Source organism: Mugil cephalus, chromosome 13, assembly GCF_022458985.1.
Source record: "Mugil cephalus isolate CIBA_MC_2020 chromosome 13, CIBA_Mcephalus_1.1, whole genome shotgun sequence".
Classification (NCBI taxonomy): Eukaryota; Metazoa; Chordata; class Actinopteri; order Mugiliformes; family Mugilidae; genus Mugil; species Mugil cephalus.
The window spans coordinates 2,671,133-2,683,171 of NC_061782.1; positions in this window are offsets into that span (position 1 = coordinate 2,671,133).

The window sequence follows — 12,039 nt, forward strand, 5'->3', positions numbered from 1 at the left end:
TAAGAGTTCGGCATGTGTCACTGGCTTCCCCATTGACGTAATCATGCCTCTGTTTTTCCAGTACTGCGCAAAGGTATGAACTGTAGTATACGCGTACTGGCTGTCAGTGTAGATTGTTACTTCTTTGTTTTTCATTATTTTACATGTTTCAGTTAATGCTACTAGCTCTGTTGCTTGCGCTGAGTAGTGTGAGGGCAGCTGTTCTGCTTTTAACACGTTTTTTTGGGTCACGACTGCATATCCTGTTAGGGTTTTTCCCAGTTCATTCTTTTTAGAAGAACCATCTACAAATAGCACCTCTCCTTTTTCTAATGGCTGATCTCTCAGATCGGTTCTGCTTTTGGCCGTTTGTTCCGCTTGCTCTTGACAATCGTGTTGCGTACCGTCTTCTGGTAGAGGCAACAATGTGGCGGGATTCAGCTTGGAGCATCTCTCTATAGTGAGGTGAGGTTGTGATAGTAGCGTAGACATGCATGATAAATGTCTTGCTGGGGACAAGAATGTCATATTTGTTTGTAAGAGTAGTACAGAAACAGCATGTGGTACTTTCAGAATCAGAGGGTGGAACAACACTATATTGGCACTCGTTTCTACTGCCAGAAAGGCTGCCATCACTGCTCTAACACAGTGAGAAGTACGCTATAGGTTTCATTTTGTCTCCATGCTGTTGAGCCAATACTGAGGTCACAAAATGACCTTTGCAGTCTACCATTTGAACAAAGGTTTTGCAATAATTTGGCAATGCTAATGCTGTGCTGGACACTAAGACTTGTTTTATGTTGTAGAATGCTTCTTCAGCTTCTGTGGTCCAGCTCAGAGGGGATTTCATTTTGAGGTTTTCTTCATACATTAATTTGCTCAGTGGTGCCGTTATTTCTGCATAATTAGGCACCCAAGTTCTGCAGTAATTAGTCAGGCCCAGAAAGGACATCATCTGTTTCTTTGTTCTTGGTTTTGGAGCTTGGAGAATTGCAGTTTTCCTGTCTTCTAATATTGTTCGTCCTCCTGCACTAAGACTATGCCCTAAATATTTTATCTGGTCTTTGCATATTTTTACTTGCCTTGTGACCTTCCTCGGCTAGATGTCTTAGGAGTGCAATTGTATCTTTTTTACATGTTTCCATATCAGGGGAGGCCAGTAAGATATCGTCTACGTACAGCAATACTTGGCTCCCTCCTGGAGGTTGGAATTTGGCCATACTCGCACTCATTACTTGAGAGTAAATAGTTGGGCTCTTGCAGTAACCTTGGGCAGCCTGGTGTATGTGTATCTTTGGCCCCCAAAGGTAAATGCAAACCAGAACTGACTATTTTTGTCCACTGGCACTGAGAAGAATGCATTACTGATGTCTACTACTGCAAATACCTTTGCATCTGGTCGTAAGGAATTTAGTAGTGTGTGAGGGTCAGGCACACATGGGGCTCTTTGGATTACAGCAATATTTACAGCTTGCAGGTCTTGGACCATGCGCCAACCTACGGATGGAACTTGCTTCTTAACAGGAAAAATAGGAGTGTTACAGGGGGGAGTCTTCACATTGGATTATTACCCCTGCTGCAATCAAGTCCTTCAGTTACGGCTTTATTCCCTTCTTGAGCATCTTGCTTTAAGGGATATTGTCACACACACGGCCTATATTTCTGTTTTGGGTCTGATTTTGTACGGGCAGTGGACCTTTCAACATCCCAATCAGTAGACCCTTTAGACCATAATTTGGTCTGGACCATCTTTTAACAGCTGGTCCTCAGCCTCAGTTAACATGACCTATCAAATGAGCTCTTTTGTTTTGATCGAGGTGTAAAAAACCCAAGCCAGTACTTGGACTGGCCGAATAAGGTTTTCTTTGTTAGACCTGTTGCCTACAGGTATACCATGTGTTTACTGATGTCTCTCCCCAATCAGTTGCATTTATCCACCCCTACAGATTAACAAAGGATCAAACCAATGTGGCTGGTTGGAGCAGAGGGAGATAGAGAAAACCTGCCGCCAGCCCGGCCGCCATCTTGGATCCATTTTATAGGCGTCTCTGTCAGCGCGGCCAATCAGAGTCCAGAACCGGAGCCCTCCCATGCCAATCATCTCCTCGTGGCCGACACACCTGAAAAAAACTACGACTAGAGTTCGTAAATGAGTGACGTCCTCCTTATGGGAGGCCACTCCTTCTACAGCCTTTTTTAACGTCCATTGTGGTCCATGTTCTGTAGACCAGGATGGTTTGTGGTGATCATCAGGCTTACGTTGGGTTTCGCTACTTGAATTTCATTGGATATGCATCAGCTTCAGTATGTGATGAGGATTGTTGTGGTGCAGATGGTCCTGGGGAAGCAGCTTACCCCATCGTTTTTGACCATGTATAATTTTCCCTTTTGAAGAGTCGTTTGTGGTGTTACCTCATATTGAGGTGGCGGGACTACGGTTGGTAGTTCTGGATACAAGAGTCCTGTGTACAACCCTCTGACGCGCAGCAGCTCCTCCTTCTCATCTTCTCTTTCTCCTCTCTCGTCTATTCATGCCTGCTATTTAATGGTCCTGTCTATCGTCGTCTTTTCTATGGAACAACAGTTCTTCGCTTGTTGTTTCTTTCGCATTTAGGTCTTCTTTTTCTTTTTCCTATCTCCCTCTTCTTTTTGCGGTAACCTTCATCCAGTGTACTGTTACCTCGTATCCTTCCTGTTTAATTTTTTTAGAATTTCATTTTAGTTTTTTCTTTTTCATTGCATCTTGTCATTGCGGTTATTAGATTGAGTTATTTTGTCGGCCGTCGAATCTATAAAATCCAACTTTTATCCATTTATTCTAGATGTTTTATTTATCAGGGCCCTGTTTTTCTATAAACCTTCCAATCTTTAGAATGCAGTTGTTCTTTAGGATCGAATTTGCTTCCCCTTTTCCATTTTGAGAATTTGGTCCAGGTTATTAAACACCTAGCGGGTTCAAAAAACTGAGTTGTGTTCAGTAGGGCAGCGATCAATAAATACCTTTTGTGGTAAAACCTCGCTCAAATCTGTCGAGTAGAGAGTTTTTTCCTTGCCTTTGCATCCACAAGAGGCTCGCTACTCACAATCCTACTGTTTTGGTATGAGATAAATACCGAATGGAATTTTATCTCCAATTGCACGGCACAATCGCTCCCATTTTTTCAACACGGAATTTAAGCGTACATTACGGCAGGACTCAGTCATCCTATCACTCATACCTTACAGAATTTAAACTGCGCTAGGGGACTCCACCATCCTTTCTTTTTCACGGAATTTCTTGGACTCCACCATCCTTCTGTACCTGCTGTGCATAGGATTTCCAGGATTTTTCTACGCCACAATGACCCTCAGTCATCGCCACAAGGCAAATTCACTCACCAATGTTGTCTTTCCCTTCACGGGACTACCCTCAGCCGTCGGATACCAGCAGGCAGGCTGATCTACCAGTCCCGGAAAGGGTCTGTGGAAACTCTCTTAACGTCCAAGGAGTTCTACTATGGCCACGGTCTTTTCTGGATTTCACCGCACCTGCTGGGAATCTTTCAGGCGTGTTGGCAACCGTGCTCGAAGGACCAAATAATTGTCGGTACAACAACCTAAAAACATTCATAAAACATTTGCACAAAGCAAGAGTAAGAAAAGAGTTACTTTTTACTAGCGAGGAGAACAGACAGAGATACCTTCTGTAACCAATCTCTACCGCTCTGAAAGCATACCTTGCCGTACCACTTTCTTTATTTCCTTAGGGGTGGTTCTGATTACAACAGAAGTTGCAAAACGACTAATGGGGAGGGGAGCACATAGCTGCAAACTTCTAAAACGATACAAGCGCTATCTTCGTGGTACTATGTTTACTCAGTTTGACCTTGTCTCGGGACGGTATGCTCCATCGTCAGCCGTATTTCTGCGGACAAGACGCCACTTCCTGCATGTCATGATGTCTCTGGGACTGGACTCAGCAGAAATCGGCGTCCCCTACTTCGCTTCCTGCAAAGCAACTCTACAGGGACATATACTGTTGCACTTGGCATAATAGGAGGTTTATAGATACCTAACATTCAGAGTAAATATTGGATAACTTATGTACAATAATTCCAACAAGCTTAAAGGGCTGTTAGGACCACAGTAATGTTGAGTGTACATATAAAAACATGAACACATGCTGATAGAATTATCAGGATTTAATCTACATCTTTTATTCTTTATTAAGTTGATAAGCTGTCTGTTTGTCAGAGATCAGCCTGTGATTCTCTGGACCAGCTCTGAAGTCTCAACCCCTCCCCTCTGAAACATCTGGACCTGAGTGGAAACAACCTGAAGGATTTCAGGAGTGAAGCCAGTTGTGTGGTTTTCTGGAGAGTCCAGACTGTAGACTGGAGACTCTGGGGTCAGTTCACTGTCTGTTACTCGTTGTAGATCTGATATGTTTAATCACCAACTGAATCTAATTCATGTTCATCAGGAACTTTCCTCCTCAATCTGTAAATGTCCTTTAGTTCAAGACGAGTTCACTGAAAGTAATTAATCAATGTCTTAGTAAATATTCACAATAACAAATAACTTGATAAAAATCTCAAAATGGGACTTAAGTGGAATGTATGAGCTGGGACACACTAAATAAATGGATAACAATTCAACAGTTCATTTTTATTAAATTTATTTTCATCGTGTAAGATGTTTCCACAGAAGTTCATAAGTATTTGACTCGGAGAAACTGTAGGAAAATGTTCCTCTGTTAGTTGTTAAAGTCAATGAAGCTTAATGGCTGTTCAGGACACAGTATGTTGAGCTTGACATTTAAACCTGAACACATCTGATTGAATATTCAGGATTTAATCTACATCTTTTATTCTTTATTCAGGTTGTGCGGCTGCAGTTTGTCAAAGATCAGCTGTGGATCTTGCGTCTCAGCTCTGAAGTCAACCCTCCCATCTGAGAAACATCTGGCCTGAGAGGGACAACAACTGAAGGATTCGATGTGAAAGCAGCTTCTTGATCTTGTGGAGAGTCCAGACTATAACTGGATACTCTGTTGTGAGTAGAGGGTTCCAGTCAGTCCATAGCTGCTTTCATCAGTATCGTCCTAAACAAAGTTAGTATCAAAGATCCCGTGTTTCCTGTAAACCTGCTGCTTCTCAGTGAAGCTGTGAGAGGAGAATGGAGGACAGGCTTCAGGATTGGACAGAAAGACAGAGAGGAGAGACGAGAAACAGTCAGCCAATCAGATGAGCCAGAAGCATGTTTTGATCATGTGTTTGAGTTGATGTGAGAGACTGTTGTTGTTGTGTTGATGTGTACAGGAATAAAGCTGGATTCCAGCTGACAGCCTTCCAAGATGTATAGAACAGTGGTGGTCATTCATTCTCATTGATCAACAAATGATCACTCTCTGAGATCAGTCTGAAGAAGCCCTGCACATCACAGAAGCCGGCGCATTACGTTTAGTAACCATGAGTTTTCTTAGTCAGCTGATCTTTGTTTCATGGAGGCAGCAGTAAATCCATCACTAAAGTGTTGGTGCAGTAATGAAGCGTTCAGGACTCTCAGCAGTTTCTAGTGGAAATCTGCAGAGGGAAACAGACTTGAGCTAAAAGTCTCTAGCAGGTCTGTGTGTGTTCACTCCAACACGTTAACATGAAAGCTGTAAGGAAGCTGGCTGAGCTCACAGCTGCTCCACTGCTGCTTCTGAACAGGACCTCAAGAGTCTGACTGCTCTTTTACTGGATGTGATGATGAAGGGAAACACTCCTTCACCTCCTCTCTTCCTTCTCCTCCTCTCTACAGGTATAAGTGGTAACATTAACCAGGAGGGTGTGTGTTGTGAGAGGACGAGCTGTGTCCTGATGATCCAGAGGTTGAAGCAGACTCTGACTGGACCATGTTACTGGGAGGTGGAGAGGAGAGCTTCATCCACATGGTTATTTAAGACCAAAAAAATACTCATTTGTGGGGATTTCAACATTGATTTTGCTGATTCTAAATCAGCATAAATCAACAGATGAGTTCATCCAAATAATGTATAGTATGAGTTGAATGACATCAGTGATCACCTGCCTGTCTTTCTTGTTTTAATGATGTACTTATATAAACAATGAGGGAATTTAAAACGAAATTAAATATAAGAGAAAAGTTTTTACATTCCCAGATCTATATGATAAGCACTGCCCCTCTTAAAACTATGTAACACCAAGAACCATTTGGCAGAAAACCATGAATGACAAGGGGCTTCAAAATGCCTGTAAAAAAATGAACTCTTGTAGAGACTGCTTTATAAAATAAACAAAGAGCAAGAGTTTATTATAAGAAATATAAAAATCAACTGTTAATTATAATGAGAGTATGCAAAAAGGATTATCAAACCAAACTATACGTATATATGATATATTAAATAGGTATTATTGTGGTTGATGGTTCTAAAATATTTTTGTTGATGTTGGGCCCAATCTTACTAAGACATAAAAGATACTGGAGAAAACCAGCTGAATGGAATGTGATGAGAGAAATGGAGATTCAATGTCTTTGGAAAAACTGTTGATAAAATGGAAATTATTGTGTTGTAATAGAAGTACCAACTAATTGTACAGATTGGAATGACATCGATATGTCACTGGTAAAGAAAATAATAATGAGGGGAATAGCTGATCCATCAACTCATACATGTACGAAAGGCTGTATTATTTAAATACTGCTGCGCCTATAGCTGAAAGTAAGGATGAGATGGGTGGTCATGGCCTTGTTATGATTCACAAGAATGGCACCAAATGTTTGGGTCACTGTAATTATGACGATGTGTTGGAGTTGGAAATTGTCACAGAGGAGATGGAAAATTAAAGGGAAAACTGATGCGTCCAACCTGAAATGTGAGGTCTGTATGCAAGGGAAATCTGCTGAGAGAGGAACAGAGAACCGGATGAGAGGAGCAACTGCATCACTTGCACTTGTACGTACAGATTGCTGAGCCCTATAGAAACCAGCAGCGGACAGATTGGTTATGTGCTCATTGGCAATCATGACGAACATTCAGGGTGCAATCTTTGTGTGTTTTGAAAGCAGAGTGCACCCCCCGTACAGAGCTACAGAAAAGTTTATTGCTGATGGTTGAACGTTATGGAAAATCAAAATGTATTAGATGTGTTAATGGACCGAGTTTTACGTCAAAGGAGTTTCAGTCCACTAATCAGTAAAAAATGCCATTAGACATGAGACCTCAGCCTTATTCTCCCCATCAAAATGGGACTGCTGAGAGAAAGTGGAGAGGACAGTTTGAAATGCCAGATGTATGTTGATTGAGAGTAAGGCTTCCAAAGAACTCTGGCATGTGCAGTTCAGACTGCTGCAGCTGTCTGCAACAGGTGTTACAGCAAGCGGGACAGGACAGACTCCATACTACATGCTGACAGGGAAAGTGCCTGAGTCTGTCAAGGATGAAATGTTCTCCGTCAAGTATGTTATGCACACAAATCTAAGAAAAAAGAAAGCTGGGCTCACAGTCTGAAAAGGGGGAGTCTTTGTTGGTTACCCAAAGATAGTCTGCATTATCTCATCTTACTATCCAGAAACAGGGAGAGTTACTCAAAAACATGGTTGGTAAAGTTCATCAGCAATTGTAGTGAAGTGAGTGTCAGACTCAGACAGCCAGGATAGAGTGAATACATTCCTGTATAGGGAGCGGCTGAAAGCTCTTTCCAAAAATTGATGCAGTCCCAAACCAATCCTCAGGAACTTAAGCTGAGATTTGTGGACACAGACGTCACTACAGGTGAGGGGTCAGAGTTGTTAAAAATGCCCGATATCCAAGAGGGAGAGGAGACACCTAAATACTAGAATGATATGAGTGCAAGATAAAAATGTGATGATGGTGGCCAAGAGATAATAGTATGGACTACTGTTACCGGGTTATGTCAGATTCACCCTCACTCCTGAAGGAGGCCATGAACTCATCACAATCAATTTGTGTTGGTAAAGCTATGGAAAAGAAGAAATGGATTCTCTGAAGAAAGTGAGACATTTACCCGACTACTTTGCAGAGGTAAACAATGCAGTGGGGGGAAGATGGGTTTCTACTGTAAAAGAAAATGTGGATGAGACGAAAACACACAAAGCCAGGTATGTAGCAAAGGGTTAAAGTCAAGTTGGAGGGATTGATTGTAACAAAACCTTTTCTCCAGCTGCTAGTGTGACATCTGTGCGCAGTCTGATGCAGCTTGCAGTGCAGCATGGCTTAGAACTGCACCAGATGGATGTGAAAACTGCATACCTGCATGCTCCTATTGATTTGGAAGTGGACATGGAGCAGCCTGAGGGTTTTGAAGTTAAATCAAAGGAAGGCAGAGAAACTAGTCTGCCAATCTTAACAGATCATTGAAAGGTCTGAAGCAGTCGGGACGAAATCGGATTGTCTTTATAGTAGACAGGCTACAAATGAGAAGGGGACATCTGATCATTGGGTTGGATGATCTTATTCATTGCTGCTATAATGACAATCAAACTGAACAGTGTTAAAGGAGATGTTGGGGCTACATTTAAAAGAAAGACCTTGGTGAAACTCAAATACTTCTTGGATGTTGATTTTGGTAAAGGGAGTGAAATAAAAATGAGTCAAAAAGGTGCATTAAAAGATTTGGAGAGCATTGGAAATGATCAGTGTGAACCCAGATTTAATCCGGTGTGAAAACAAAACTGAAGTTGACAATGAGGGCTCGACCTGTTGGTCAAAAGAAGCATCGTGAAGTTGTTGGCAGCCCGTTGTTATGTCACGATTAGTACGAGACCAGATCTGAGTTGAATCGTCTGCAAATTGTCACAATACCTGTCTGAACAAAAAGAAAAACACTGGTTGCAGCACAAACATGTGTTGAGACATTTTGAAGGGAACTGTCAATCAGGATTGTGTTAACAAAAGAAGTGATGCAGGATTTCTCAAACTTGTGGCATATAGTGATGCAGGACTGGGCAGAAGACCAGAGCGACAGGAAAAGTACAACTGGGTACTGTTTTTGTTTGTCTGAGACCGGGACCTGTCATTTACCTGGAAGTCAAGGAAACAGCCCCACAGTTGCTTTAGTCACAATGTGAGGGCAGAGTACATGGCCTGGCAGCGACAACTCAGGAAAGCATGTATCTAGTACAGTTGTTAAATGGGATGGACAGTGGTTGTGACCATTTTTAGGACAATCAGGGGGCTGTTCGCCTTGTCCAAAAACCCTGTAATGCGTCAGAGACGAAAAAAGAAGCAGAAGAACGGACTGCTAAACCTCTAGCTTTATTGTAGTTCGCTTAAATCAGCATGGCTGACAAAAAGAGGAGCTAGAGAAGGACAAAGCTTCTTTAATTCCAGATCGAGATATTCACAACTTCGATAGTTTGTTTCACACCGTTACCGGTAAACACAACAAAGAGTACGGGGAGCCAAAAAAAAAACAACGATACTTGGAAAAAGTTACTGGAGGCACTGAACGAAGACATCCTGAAATCGTGGTGGAATTAACGACCGCTTCATCGCTCTTGAGCAAAAAGCTGTCCAGCAACACCGATGCTATTACCGCAGTGTGTGAGCAGCTGAAAGGTGTGTAATCCCAGGTTTCAAAAGAACGCAGAAGCGAGTGAAGAGTTATCGGCATACAAGTCTCCAGACAGCAGCAGAGAAGCTGATGGATGCGCTGGACACTACGGCTGTTACTGGGATGAAGGAGACACCTGCAGAAGACATCAGGGTCGACATCATGAAAGCTTTTCTGCAGAGCTCGCCACCAGAGGAAAAGGCAGAAAATCGGCATTCTTGTCGACACGGTGCACAGGGTAGGAGCGACCGTGCAAAACAAATCGCCACATCATCATCCAATTCACGATGAGAAACTTCAGGAATAAAATTCTGGAAAAGATCTCCGTGAAAAATCTGATCTTGAAAGAAAGACAGCTGATGCTCAGGAGGATTTAACACACGCTGACAGGTGGAAGAAGCCGGCTGTGGAAGCAGCCAGAAAGCAAGGGGAAACGTGCTGGTTTCCGTCCGGTCCCCACCCTGACGGCTTTCATCGAAGGAAAAAAGGTGACTCGTTAAAATCATCACTCCACAAGCTCTTATCAAGTGTGACACTGCGGTACAAACAGGCCCAACAGTTAATGTTAAATGCTTTAAGATCCAATTAATTAAGAGAAACGGCCTTTTTTTAACTTCTAGTTGAGGTTCGGAAAGTATCTGCTTTATTGTTTGTTCTTCTGATTAGTGTAAAATTCATTTGTTTTTCAGACATCAGATATCTTTTTGTTAAATGTTTTGCTTTTAAGGGCAGTGTATTTGTGTTCTATTAATGTGTGGGGGCTTACGCGATAACCAATAACAAAGGCACTATTTTTATTTTGCACAGTTCCGACACTGGATTTGTTTTCTTACAAGAATTCATTCAGAATATCTGAAGATGAAAAATTGTGGAAATTCACAATGGGGGGATGCAAATCTATTTTTCTCATGGCTCAATCACTCAGCTGGAGTTGCAATATGTTAAAGGAGATATAATGGTGATATTCTGGAGTCCATTGTTTCAAATGAAGTGACGGTGGGATTATTTTAGTTTGAAAGTGAAAACATCCTGTTTATTATCTGCAATTTTGTGGACCAAACAGAGCTACTCAAGCAAAGGACTTGTTTCTTGAACTTTTCTTTAAAGCTGGACATCTTAAGGTGGAAGTACAAAGAAATCTACTATTATCTTAGGAGGTGATTTTAATGGACGCTCAGAGACTACATGGACCGGCATCCTCCAAGATCTACAGCGTTATCGAGCTTTAAACCTACCTCATTCATAAGCCATCATTTTCTACTGACAGATGTGTGGAGATTTATGACCCCATTGCCACAGACTATACATGGTCTACATTGTGAAAAAAAAAAAAAAAGGAATATAACGTTATATTAAGTTATATTACTGTATTAAAATACAGACACTTTTCGTAATTTACGACTGTGATTTTACATATAAAACAAATAAAATAACATGGAATCACTGTAACTTTGAAAACACGCATTGGAACATGATATTTCTGTTCTTTTACATTAAAAATACGGATATTTGTTGTTAAAATATGTTCAAAAATGTATCGTAATTTTACAAATATTTGTCTGTTATTAAATCGAATAAACTGAAAAATTCAACTTTAAAACTTAAAACGTCAAAAAAATCATTTCAAATTACTGAGAAATTAATAGTAAAATAACTATTTAACACTGTAGGTTATTGTGTGTGTAGATATATACAATCCAATGTAAATCAAAACGTCTTGAATTATTTACAGCATGTCTGAACAAAACACGTGTAATCAGGAGACATTTTGCTGCAGCAACGTCTCCCTGAAGAAGAAGACGAAGAAGAAGAAGACGAAGAAGAAGAAGAAGAAGAAGAAGAAGAAATGCCATTGGCTGTTGGGACACTGAACATCCGTCTTTGACGTTACGCTTAACAAGGTCAACAACCACACGCGCTGTTTCCGTTTGGTCACAGAAACTTGGAGCAACAGCAAGCTAATGCGGAGGCTGGAGGAAGGACAAATGCAGAAGGCAAGTATCAAACTGAAGCTGAGTAGTATTAACTTTATTTACCGCCATGCCTCTGACTTTACTCAGTCGACAAACCAAATCCGCTCGCCCATGTCATCAATTGAAATGTTAGCTAACTATGATGACAAAAGTATGGCCGGCGGCGGCGTCCTTGCCAGTGTTGTCATAGATATTTTATATAATATATGACTGGTTAGTAGTCAGCCAGACCAACACTTTTTATTTTATTTACACTAACGTTTGCTTAGCACTTAACAGTCAGTCATTAGTTATTTTGATAATGATGACACAGGCGGAGAGCAAGAGGGAATCCAGCGCACAGTTCACTGTACAGTTCAGCATGGAAAGGAGTGGACTTCTTTAAACCACCAGTTTATGCCATGAAAGCAACTCTCACCACTTATCTACAGAGAGAAAGAAGAAACAATGATGAAACAATGATAAGCTGTTTATTATTTAATAACAGCTAAAGTTTTCTGTCTTCTCTTCAGGTGCTTACAGCTCAG